The following is a 13,592-nucleotide window of genomic DNA, read 5'->3' as shown; positions in this document are numbered from 1 at the left end:
ATATCATTTTGTGACAACTTTGTGCAAAAAAAAAAAAAAATTGTCACTTTCCCACAACTTGTGTCAAAATATAAAATATTCCATGGACTCAACATGCCTCTCAGCAAATAGCTTGGGGTGTCTACTTTCCAAAATGGGGTCATTTGGGGGGGTTTTGTGCCATCTGGGCATTTTATGGCCTTCAAAAATGTGATAGGTAGTGAGGAGTGAAATCACAACTTTACGCCCTTAGAAATCCTGAAGGCGGTGCTGGGTTTTCAGGGCCCCGTACGCGGCTAGGCTCCCAAAAAGTCCCACACATGTGGTATCCCCGTACTCAGGAGAATCAGCAGAATGTATTTTGGGGTGCAATTCCACATATGCCCATGGCCTGTGTGAGCAATATATCATTTAGTGACAACTTTGTGCAAAAAAAAAAAAAATTGTCACATTCCCGCAACTTGTGTCAAAAAATAAAATATTCCATGGACTCAACATGCCTCTCAGCAAATAGCTTGGGGTGTCTACTTTCCAAAATGGGGTCATTTGGGGGGGTTTTGTGCCATCTTGGCATTTTATGGCCTTCAAAACTGTGATAGGTAGTGAGGAGTGAAATCAAAAATTTATGCCCTTTGAAATCCTGAAGGCGGTGCTTGGTTTTCGGGGCCCCGTATGCGGCTAGGCTCCCAAAAAGTCCCACACATGTGGTATCCCCGTACTCAGGAGAAGCAGCTAAAAGTATTTTGGGGTGCAATTCCACATATGCGCATGGCCTGTGTGAGCAATATATCATTTAGTGACAACTTTTTGTAATTTTTTTTTTTTTTTTTGTCATTATTCAATCACTTGGGACAAAAAAAATAAATATTCAATGGGTTCAACATGCCTCTCAGCAATTTCCTTGGGGTGTCTACTTTCCAAAATGGGGTCATTTGGGGGGGTTTTGTACTGCCCTGCCATTTTAGCACCTCATGAAATGACATAGGCAGTCATAAAATAAAAGCTGTGTAAATTCCAGAAAATGTACCCTAGTTTGTAGACGCTATAACTTTTGCGCAAACCAATAAATATACGCTTATTGACATTTTTTTTTACCAAAGACATGTGGCCGAATACATTTTGGCCTAAATGTATGACTAAAATTGAGTTTATTGGATTTTTTTTATAACAAAAAGTAGAAAATATCATTTTTTTTCAAAATTTTCGGTCTTTTTCCGTTTATAGCGCAAAAAATAAAAATGGCAGAGGTGATCAAATACCATCAAAAGAAAGCTCTATTTGTGGGAAGAAAAGGACGCAAATTTCGTTTGGGTACAGCATTGCATGACCGCGCAATTAGCAGTTAAAGCGACGCAGTGCCGAATTGTAAAAAGTGCTCTGGTCAGGAAGGGGGTAAAACCTTCCGGGGCTGAAGTGGTTAATACTGGGTACAAAAACCTTTGTTGGTAATGACATCTTCATGACGCCTCCTGTATGGAGAAACTAGTCGCATGCATTGCTCAGGTGTGATTTTGGCCCATTCTTCCACAGTCTTCAAATCTTGAAGCCCTTTCGATAAACAATGATCTTTAGTTCTTTCCATATATTTTCTATTGGAGTCAAGTCAGGTGATTAGCTGGGCCATTCTAGTAGCTTTATTTTCTCTTTGAAACCAATTTGGAGTTTCCTTGGCTTTGTGTTTGGGATCGTCTTGCTGAAATGTCCACCCTCGTTTCATCTTTATCATCTTGGTAGAAGGCAGCAGATTTTTATCAAGAATGTCTTGATATGTTTTTCTATTCATTCTTCCTTCAATTAAATTTAGTTTGCCAGTATTGTATGCTGAAAAACAGCCCTGCCCACACCATGATGTTCCCACCTCCAAACTTCACTGTTAAGCCTCGTACACATGATCGGATTTTCCGCAGACAAAGCCTTGGACTTTTGTCCGAAGGGCGTTGACCAAAAACTTGTCTTGCATACAAACGGCACACGATTGTCTGCCAACAAACACGAACGTAGTGACGTACTACGAGCCGATAATGAGGAAGTTCAATTGTCAGGTGCCACCCTTTGGGCTCCTGCTAATTTCGTGTTAGTAGAAGTTTGGTGAGTGTTGATTCGCGCTTTTCATTTTGCGCTTTTCATTTAGTTTCTGAACGGCCATTCGTCAACCAAACATGTTCTGGAATTGGAGGAGATAACGTGTTATTTATTATTGGCCTTGGAGTTATTGCTTTGACCCAAGTCCAGTCTAGGAACAGGAGGAGGAGGATTTCTTGGACCAAAAATTGGTTGCTTTATTAAATGTGACCAATTATGTCTTATGCCTTTGCTGCGGGAGTTCCAGGAGAATGATTTTGGAATTACCTCTGGATGACGGACCCCTGCTTTTACCAACTCTTGGCATTGTTGATCCCCTATATTAAGAAGCAGGACACATGCATGAGGCTTTTATTTTATTTTTTGGTTGAATAATGATTTGATTTGGTATATTTTCTAAATTTTTGGATGCATAGAATGCACTTTTTGGTTAAGTTCTATTGGCAGATAGCAGGTCTAATTTTATTTGTTTTCTTTTTTTAATGCACAATAAAAAAAATGTGGAGAATAATACTTGGCTATGTGTTTTACTTCAAATGACAGTTTGGGAGTTGGCAGTTACATTTAAAAAAATACAATGTAAAATTAATAAGGGATACCAACATAGTTGTATCTTTGATCTTAAAAACTACGGGATAATGGTGTTGTGTTAACTTGCCCAAATAAAAAAAACAAGCATAATAATATTATTCTTGATATCACTAGAAAAAAAAAAGCCTTTTAACCACTTGCTGGCCGCCCACCGTCATATGACGGCGGAACGGTACAGCTGTTGTTCTGGGCGGACGTCATATGACGTGATCGCCTTCCAGGCCCCCTAGGGGGCGCACGCCTGCCGCGTCACAGGGGACCCAGTGCGCGTGCCCGGCGGCTGCGATGTCCGCCAGGCACCCGAGGATGCCCGGTAAACGAGCAGGACTGTGGATCTGTGTATGTAAACACACAGATCCACGTCCTGTCAGAGGAGAGGAGACCGATGGTGTGTTCCTTGTTCAGAGGAACACCGATCGGTCTCCTCCCCTTGTGAGTCCCCTCCCCCTACAGTTAGAATCACTCCCTAGGAACATAATTACAGTGCCCCCTCCTGGTTAACCCCTTGCCAGTCACATTTATACAGTAATCAATGCATTTTTATAGCACGGATCGCTGTATAAATGTGAATGGTCCCAAAAATGTGTTAAAAATGTCCGATATGGCCCCCTGCAATATCGCAGTCACGATAAAAATCGCAAATCACCGCCATTACTAGTAAAAAAAAAAAATAATAAAAATGCTATAAATCTATCCCCTATTTTATAGGCGCCATAACTTTTGCGCAAACCAATCAATATATGCTTATTGCGATTTTTTTTTTACCAAAAATATGTAGAAGAATACGTATCAGCCTAAACTGAGGAAAAAATTTGTTTAAAAAAAAAAATGTGGATACTTATTATAGCAAAAAGTAAAAAATATTGTGTTTTTTTTTCAAACTTGTCCCTCTTCTTTTGTTTATAACGCAAGAAATAAAAACTACAGAGGTGATCAAAGACGACTAAAAGAAAGCTCTATTTGTTGGGAAAAAAAATAATAAAAATTTAATTTGGGTACAGTGTTGCATGACCGCGCAATTGTTATTCAAAGTGCGACAACGCTGAAAACTGAAAATTGGCCTGGGTAGGAAGGGGGTGAAAGTGCCCTGTATTGAAGTGGTTAAAATACGTTAGGCAGAACTCCATCAGTATCACCAGCAAAGCAGCTTCATTGTTATCCCATTAAAGAAGAGAATGTGCGCTGCATTTCGAGATTTCATAACTTGCTGCGTCACAAATTTTAATTCTCCATTACAAACGCTAGTTTACAAGACCGACCGCTTCTGGCTCGTCCTTGCTTCCGAGCATGCATGTTTGTACTTTGGAATTTTGTCCGACGGACTTGTGTACACATACTCGGAAAATCCGACAACAGACCCTTGTCCACGGAAAATTTAGAAGCCTGCCATCCAACACTTGTCTACGGAAAGTTGGCCAACATCTGTCTGATGGAGCGTACAAACGGTCGGATTTTCCTCCAACAACCTGTCATCACACAATTACCATCAGAAAATCCGATCGGGTGTAAGAGGCTTTAGTATAGGGGTGCTTTTTGAGGTAATGTGCCATTTGACCTCCAAACATGGTGTGTATTATAGCATCCAAATAGTTTTAATTTTGGTCTCATTTGACCGGACTATATTCTCCCAGTATTTCACAGGGTTGTCTAAAGGTTGTGCAGCAAACTTTAAACAAACATCAACATTCTTTTTTTTCAGCAATGGAGTCTTGCGTGGAAAACACACATACAGGCCATGGCGGTTGAGTGCATTACTTATTGTTTTCTTTGAAACAATTGTACCTGCTAATTCCCAATCTTTCTGAAGCTCTCCACAAGTGTTCCTTGGCTCTTGGACAACTCTTCTGATAATTCTTTTCACTCCTTTGTCAGAAATCTTGTGAGGAGCACCTGGTCGTGGCTGGTTTATGGTGAAATTATGTTCTTTCCACTTCGCGATTATGGCCCCAACAGTAAGGTTACCAAGGTCTTGAGAGAGCTCTTTGCTTTTACCCATCATGAGATGTTTCTTCTGTAACACCTTGGTAATGAGACACCTTTTTATAGGCCATCAATTGAGACTAAACCAGTTGATAATAATTTGCACTGACAAGGGGCAGGATTGCTTTCTAATTACTTTTGGATTTCAGCTGGTGTCTTAGCTTTCCATGGCTTTTTGCACCTCCCTTTCTTCATGTGTTCAGTACTTTTTCCTGTGTCATTCCGTTTTATTACACAGAACTTAATTTCTGAACGTATTTGTTTTCTTTGTGTGTGTATGTAGATAGATAGATAGATAGATAGATAGATAGATAGATAGATAGATAGATAGATAGATAGATAGATAGATAGATAGATAGATAGGGTTGTTACTGACGTGTGGTAAAAATTTAGTGTCAATAGAACCTTTAGAAATGTATTTACCTAGAAAATGGTGACGTGTTCAGTACTTACTTTACCCGCTGTATACATACACACAGTGCAACACACATATGGCTCAGTACACCATCCACACGTCAGTAAGTGCCTGAGAAGTGAATGTGTGGGACATGTAGACCCCAGCAGGAAAAGGAAATGACCTCCGGAAGTTTTAACCCCCCCCCCCCCTTTCCTGACCAGGCCATTTTTGCGATACGGCACTGCATTACTTTAACTTGCGCGGTAATGCGATGCTGTACCTCTACGGATTTTACGTTTTGCACAATAAAATAAAAAAAAGACAGACGCTTTTGAAAAAAAGAAAAAATATATTATTTACTTTTTGTTATAAAACAAAAGGAAAAGAAAAAAATCAAACTTCTCCATCAATTTAAGCCAATATGTATTCTGATACATATTTTTGGTAAAAAGAAATCACAATAAGCATATATTAATTGGTTTGTGCAAAAGTTATAGCGTCTACAACTATGGGATATTTTTATTTATATCTTTGTTTTTTCTAGTAATGGTCGTGATCAGTGACTAATAGTGGGACTGCGCTATTGCGGTGGAAAAATCGGACACTGACACTTTTTGGGGACCAGTAACACCAATACAGTGATCAGTGCTAAAAATATGCAGTCACTCTAATGACACTGGCTGGAAAGGGGTTAACATCAGGGCCAATCAAAGGGTTAAATGGTGTGCCTAGCCTGTGTTTCTTTATAGTGTGGGAGGTGCTTTTTCATGGATCCACGTCGCTGCTTTGCAGGAACACAGGATCCATGCCTTCCCACTGACAGAACGGTGATCTGCCTTGTTTACATAGGCAGACCACAGTTCTGCCTCTGTGCTGGATGATCAGGGGTGACGGCAGACAGAGTCCACGGTATCCGCTGATCAGCTCCCTCTGTGTATAATCACATGCGCGCCCCCAACCCAGAAGCATCGGGTAATGTACTAGGTACATGATCCGGCAGAGCAGTGCCACTTCGCCGCCGTGTATTTAAGCTATATGGTCAGCAAGTGGTTAAAGTGATTCTAAAGGCAGAAGTTTTTTTTTTGCCTTGCTATAGGGACACTGTGTACTATACTTTGTAGCTTGCTATACTCTCAAGGCAGGAGGAGCCAGAAGCACCAGCGGGAGACCCCAGAAGAGGAGGATGGACGCTGCTCTGTGCAAAACTATTACACAGAGCAGATATGACATGTTATTAATAAAAAATATATATATGTTTTTAATCATTTAAAAAAAGAAAAAAACCTGCAAGTCAGTCATAATGTGCTAGTATGCATTTCATTATGTGAAATTTACCTTAAAACAAAGCCCTCATCACTGACAGGGCTTCTATCTTCACCCGGTCTTCCTTCCGGGTTGGTGGGCTCCGATCCTTTGATTGGACAAGCCACGATGATGTCACTCCCCCACGCATGTTCACAGCACAGGGCTCTGAAGGAATGGCACGGGTATTCTGCTCCTTCAGAGTCCATGCTCCTGTGGTGTACATTTAGCAGCTATTTACTGTACCTATTAGGTAAGCCTAACTATAGGCAAAAATCAAACATGGGAGTTTTTCCCCACTTTAAGAGCACTGTGCAGGGAAGATCAGCATCTGACTCCAGCTTAGCTGGAGGCTGATAGACAGACTGGAGATAATAAAAGGCATTACAATTACATTTAAAGTAATCACTTACCAGTATTGTGCATTATGTATAAAAAATATTTAGTACTTCTTTAACCACTTCCGGACTGCCGCACGCCAATGTACATCCAAACTTTGCCGGTGGATATCGTTGTTATGGCAGCAGCTAGCTGCCATAACCCCGGTATCCCCGTTTTCGTACGGCGGCCGGCTTTCTGATAAAGTGGTCCCTGCGGCGGATTCACCGCGAGATCACTTTTATCGGTGGCGGGAGAGGGCCCCCCCTCCCGCTGCGATGCGGTGCCCTCCGCCGCTTACCGGAGCTGTCGGTAGCGGCGGAGGTGATCGCATCCTACTTCGTGCTGTGCCTGGAGACGAGTGAGGCTAAGATGGTGCCCACTCGTCTCCATGACTGTTGGGCGGAAGCGACGTCAAAACGTCACTTCCGCCCACACCTCTTAAAGGCATATTTCTTTCAATGTCATTTTTTTCAATCACTTTTTTTTTTATTGCATTTTAGTGTAAATATGAGATCTGAGGTCTTTTTGACCCCAGATCTCATATTTAAGAGGTCCTGTCATGCTTTTTTCTATTACAAGGGATGTTTACATTCCTTGTAATAGGAATAAAAGTGACACAATTTTTTTTTTTTTGTAAAAATAAATAAAATAATGTAAAAAATAATAAACATAAAAATTTTTCTTTTTTAAAAAACCCCCCGTCCCGACGAGCTTGCGCACGCATACGCGAGTAGCGCACGCATATGAAAACGGTGGTCAAAATACACATGTGAGGTATCGCCACGACCAGTAGAGTGAGAGCAATAATTCTAGCTCTAGACCTCCTCTGGAACGCAAAACATGAAACCTGTAGAATTTTTTAAACATCACCTATGGAGATTTTTGAGGGTAAAAGTTTGACGCCATTCCACGAGCGGGCGCAATTTTGAAGCGTGACATGTTCGGTATCAATTTACTTGGCGTAACATTATATTTCACAATATAAAAAAAAATTGGGCTAACTTTGCTGTTGTCTTATTTTTTTATTCAAAAAAGAGAATTTTTTCCAAAAAAAGAGCGCTTATAAGACCGCTGCTCAAATACGGTGCAAAAAAAAGTATTGCAACAACCGCCATTTTATTCTTTAGGGTGTTAGAAAAAAAACATATATAATGTTTGGGGGTTCTAAGTAATTTTCTAGCAAAAAAAACAGTTTTTAACATGTAAACACCTGAAATCCAAAACGAGGCTGGTCCTTAAGTGGTTAATATAAAAGGTTTATGTCCCCCCTCCACTCTTCATATAGCTTCATGCCTGACTCCCAGTTAAAATACCCTGTATATCCGACTTCTGGGGGGTGTATATATCAGCAGGTCAGCTTATCTGAAGTGCAGATGCAAGCTCTCTATGGCGGAAAGAAGAAGCACTTGTAAATGCAGACCTTCAGAAACATTTATTATAATAAAATAAAATGCCAAATGGCAACTTACAAGTGTAAGTTAAGGCTCAAAGTTATGTGGTCCGGGATGTGTGTAGGATCGCCAGCCTATTCCTTCTAAGATGGTGCTGGACCGCACACGTGATACGCAGCGTCGATGGGGTGGCTGCGACGCATTTCAGAGCATGCGCACCCTTTCATCAGGCAGTCTGGTGTTACAAGCGTGCTTGTAAGTTGCCATTTTAAAATATAAAATCAAATGTTTCTGACGGTCTGTTATTAGATCTGTGATACAAAAAGCATGCTTCTGCTACTAAATGTCTTAATGACAAGCTGCTGCAGGTAGTTTGTATCAAGGTACCTGTCTATGACAAGGGAGTCTATCATGCATAATATTATATTAAAATCCAGTCTGAAAATCAGCAAAACACTGTTTTAGGTCTTTCATTTTTTTTTTAAAATTAAAAAACGTTGATCTTAGAGTCTGATATGTACCAGATTCAATCTCTAATAGTATACACACCTTTTCTGTCTGTTATTCTCAGAGCTGATTCGATATTTTGTTCCCTAACCAAAAACGCAGGTTATTTACCACTGCATATAGATATTCAAGAATACATTTTTTTTAAACTTTACATATTGACTAAATTATACTACACTTTATTTTTTTTTTATTTTTTTTTTTTGTAGGTGTTTATCTAACTAATTGAAACAATCTGCCAATTAAATTGATTATGAAAATAATCGTTAGTTGCAGCCCTTCTAATATTCAAATAAAACCCCACTCGGGAAATAGGATTTGTGGTCGATTTTCAAGAACCAATCCAATATACTTGGAAGTATTACAAATGTGTACAATTAGCCATCTCAGCTGCCTTCCTCTGCTACATGCAATACCTTGCACACCTCTTGTTCTATGCAGAGCTGCACTCCTTTATTATTATGTAGTGCTTCACTCCTTTGTTACATACAGTTTATCTCATCTTACTACTTCATACAGTGCCTGATGCTGCCTCTACTAAAGCCATTAAATGCCAGCACAACACATACATTATATTGCCAAAAGTATTGGGACACCTGCCTTTACACACACACATGACCTTTAATAGCATCCCATTCTTAATCCATAGGGTTAAATATGGAGTTGGCCCTCCCTTTGCCGCTATAACAGCTTCAACTCTTCTGGGAAGACTGTCCACAAGGTTTAGGAGTGTGTATGGGAATGTTTGACCATTCTTCCAGAAGCACATTTATGAGGTCACGCACTGGTGTTGGATGAGAAGGCCTGGCTCGCAGTCTCCGGTCTAATTCATCCCAAGGGTGTGCTATCCAGTTGAGGTCAGGTCTCTGTGCAGGCCAGTCAAGTTCCTCCACCTCAAACTCGCTCATCCATGTCTTTATGGACCTTGCTTTGTGCACTGGTCCAAATTATTTGGTGGAGGGAGGATTATGGTGTGGGGTTGTTTTTCAGGGGTTGGGCTTGGCCTCTTAGTTCCAGTGAAGGGAACTCTTAAGGCTTCAGCATACCAAGACATTTTGGACAATTTCATACTCCCAACTTTGTGGGAACAGTTTGGGGATGGCCCCTTTCTGTTCCAACATGACTGCGCACAAGTGCAGCAAGGTACATAAAGACATGGATGAGCAAGCTTGGGGTGGAGGCACTTGACTTGCCTGCAGAGTCCTGACCTCAACCTGACCTGGGATGAATTAGAGCGGAGACAGTGAGCCAGGCCACATCTCCAACATCAGCGCCTGACCTCAATTGCGCTTCTGGAAGAATGGTCAAAACATTCCCATAGACACACTTCTAAACCTTGTGGACAGCCTTCCCAGAAGAGTTGAAGCCGTTATAGCTGCAAAGGGTAGGCCAACTCATTATTGAACCCTATGGACTAAGACGCCATTAAAGTTCATGTGCATGTAAAGGCAGGCGTCCCAGTACTTTTGGCAATATAGTGTATAGAGATAATGCCCAACTCTAGTTTAGACCCTGTGATGCTGAAGTGTGCTTCTCATAATGTGTTGGCATCATCCATCATTTATGCTACATGGCGTCACTGTAGCTACGTGTCTGCATTGTCTTAAAGGTCCTAGAATGTGTGTTATGGTCCACAGACATAATGAATCTACTGTAAGCCGTGCCTTACACAATACATTGATATCCTTGTTCTTTGTTACACACACTGCTTCAAATGTCTCGTTATATCACTTAGCTCTTTGTGACACTGTCAGGGGAATTGAAAATAGCCCTACAGACAGATTTCTGGAAGTAGTTCCCTCAAGATTTACCAGTGCCTAATTAAGGCAAATATTTATGCCAGTTGGTACATTACTGACACATGCAGCAAACTCAGGGAGTTCACACTAACACTGCTTTAAGAACCTGTCAGTATGACAGTGACAAAATTCTTAAATTATCGCCAATTACCAAAATTTGAAAAATGTCAGTGATTAAGACGAAATCATGCATGTGACTGCATCCCGCACACTACTGTATTCCCAGCGCCAGTTAGCAGGCGGCCGGGAGATTCCGCGGTGATAGCTAGATGTAAAAAAACGGGGATGGAGGATATTGTCAATACCTAAATATGGAAATGCTCATATTTGGGAACTGACTTGTCACTCTGTGTGTGGAGCCTAATGGAGAACCAAGATCAGGTCTGCTTTATTTCTGACTGACAGTGCATGGCCGTGGGCAGATTCAAAAGCTGCTACTGGACTAAATAGCAGCTATGGATACAGCCACTTTCATGCGCTGTCAAAAGTAAAGTGAACTTGTTTGTGAACTAGTCTCTTGGTTCCCCATTAGGCTCCACCCACCCCATTATAAAACTCTTCAGCCATGCAACTGAGTGTGACGGGCAGGAAGGGAGTGAATGAAACAAGAAAGGAGTGTTCAGTGTGGACACTCCTTCTTTGGTGCAGACATTTACAGATTCATGGACCTAAATTTAATAGGAACATGAATCAGGAGCACACACCAAAAAAAACTTTTGATGCTGCACCCCAACAAAATTTTAAGGGAAGTATACCTTTTTTTTTTTTTTAAACATGCTTTATGAATTTCTCCAACTGTGTGTAATGCCTCTCTGCTGAACAAATCATGTCACTCTGTTAAAGCGCCTTATGCCAGTTTGTAACATGAAGTGCATCTTGCTTCATACGGTACATTTATGTTAGAGTACCTCATACCTCTCAGCAACAGTATATCTGATTGGCTGAGGTAAAGAGGCAGGCAGAGGATGCCACAATCTCCACCTCAGCCAATCAGAGGTATTTTATTCATTCATAAAATACAAAGCTTCCTGTTAATGGCTGAGCAACACTCAGCCATTAACTCAAAATTTTTCCTGGAAAGGGACAGAAAGTCCCCATATCGCTGCTGTAGCACAGCACTGTATATCATATGTAGCTGTAGCAGTTTATAAAGCATTCCCATAGGGTACATGCATTAGTAAAGGAAATGGTTTATTTGGACCAGCTTGGTCCAAACAAACTGGAGTTAAGCTTACCATACATGGATCAGTTTTTCTTTTGACCAGCCAGCGGCCTGATTGAAAAAACTGATTGGATTCCCCCATCCATACAAGCAAAGGTGGATGGAGGAATCCTCCCCTCCATGGTATAGTACTCTAACGATTCTGCTGTCAAAATTACAATAGTCAGTGCTGCAGCTGATCGGCTGTGGCACTAAAGGAACAAAAATTTTCCAACAAACCCATTCATAAGAAGTAGCGTATATTGATTGGTTTGCGCAAAAGTTATAGCATCTACAAAATAGGGGAAAGATTTATGGCATTTTTATTATCAATTTTTTTTATTAGTAATGGCGGCGATCTGCAATTTTTATCGTGACTGCGACATTATGGCGGACACAGACACTTGACACTATTTTGGGACCATTGTCATTTATACAGCGATCAGTGCTATAAAAATGCACTGATCACTGTGTAAATGACACTGGCAGGGAAGGGGTTAAACACTAGGGGGTGATGAAGGGGTTAAGTGTGTCCTAGGGAGTGATTTTAACTGTGGGGGGGGGGGTGGGCTACCACTGACATGACAGTGATCACTGCTCCCGATGACAGGGAGCAGTAGATCCCTGTCATGTCACTAGGCAGAACAGGGAAATGCCTTGTTTACATAGGCATCTCCCCGTTCTTCCGCTCCGTGACATGATAGCGGGCCTGCCGCGGATATAGAGTCTGTGGGACCCACCGGCACGGTCAAGCTGTACACGGCGATCGCGCCCACTAGCCCTGCCAATTAAAGGGGACGTACAGGTACGCCCACCACTGCCATTGTGTCGACGTATATCGGCGTGCAGAGGTCGGCAAGTGGTTATATCAACTTCTCATGAACAGCCAAAGATTAATTGAAATTCGGCCGATCCCTGTTGAACCAGCTGAATTTCAATCAAACTATGGTCAGCTTTAGGCTGTAACTCTCCACTGCAAACATCTCAAACCTTCATATTACCCACAATGTCAGTCACATACAGTGCTACATGGGAGTTCCCCACCCCTCTGTTATATGCAGTGTCTTACACTTCCCCAATGCAAACACAGGGAGATTTACTAAAACCGGTGCACATAGAATCTGGTTCAGCTGTGCACAGTAACTAATCAGCTTCTAACTTTGACTTGTTCAATCAAACTTTGGCAATAAAACCTAGAGGCCGGGTTCACATATGTGCGGCTGCGGTTTCCAGCCTGGGGTCCGGTGCATTCCGGTTTCATGCTGGTTGAATGGAAAAAAAAAATGGAATCATCTACAGGTGATAATCGAAAAATTAGAATCGTGCAAAAGTTCATTTATTTCACTAATGCAACTTAAAAGGTGAAACTAATATATCAGATAGACTCATTACATGCAAAGTAAGATAGTTCAATTGTGATGATTATGGCTTACAGCTCATGAAAACCCCAAATCCACAATCTCAGAAAATTTGAATATTGTGAAAAGGTGCAATATTCTAGGCTCAAAGTGTCCCACTCTAATCAGCTAATTAGGCCATAACACCTGCAAAGGGTTGCTGAGCCTTTAAATGGTCTCTCAGTCTGGTTCAGTAGGAAACACAATCATGGGAAAGACTGCTGACCTGACAGTTGTGCAGAAAACATCATTGGCACCCTCCATAAGGAGGAAAAGCCTCAAAAGGTAATTGCAAAGGAAGTTGGATGTTCCCAAAGTGCTGTAACAAAGCACATTAATAGAAAGTTGTGTGGAAGGGAAAAGTGTGGACCTCAGCCTGGAGAGGATTGTCAGGAAAAGGCCATTCAAAAGTACTGGGGACTTTCACAAGGAGTGGCCTGAGGCTGGAGTCAGTGCATCAAGAGCCACCACACACAGACGGATCCTGGACATGGGCTTCAAATGTCGTATTCCTCTTGTCAAGCCACTCCTGAACAAACGTCAGAAGCGTCTTACCTGGGCTAAATAAAAACAGACCTGGTCTGT

This window comes from Aquarana catesbeiana, linkage group LG11, assembly GCF_042186555.1.
Source record: "Aquarana catesbeiana isolate 2022-GZ linkage group LG11, ASM4218655v1, whole genome shotgun sequence".
NCBI lineage: Eukaryota > Metazoa > Chordata > Amphibia > Anura > Ranidae > Aquarana > Aquarana catesbeiana.
The sequence above is the reverse complement of the archived record's forward strand: the minus strand, read 5'-3'. Positions refer to the sequence as shown.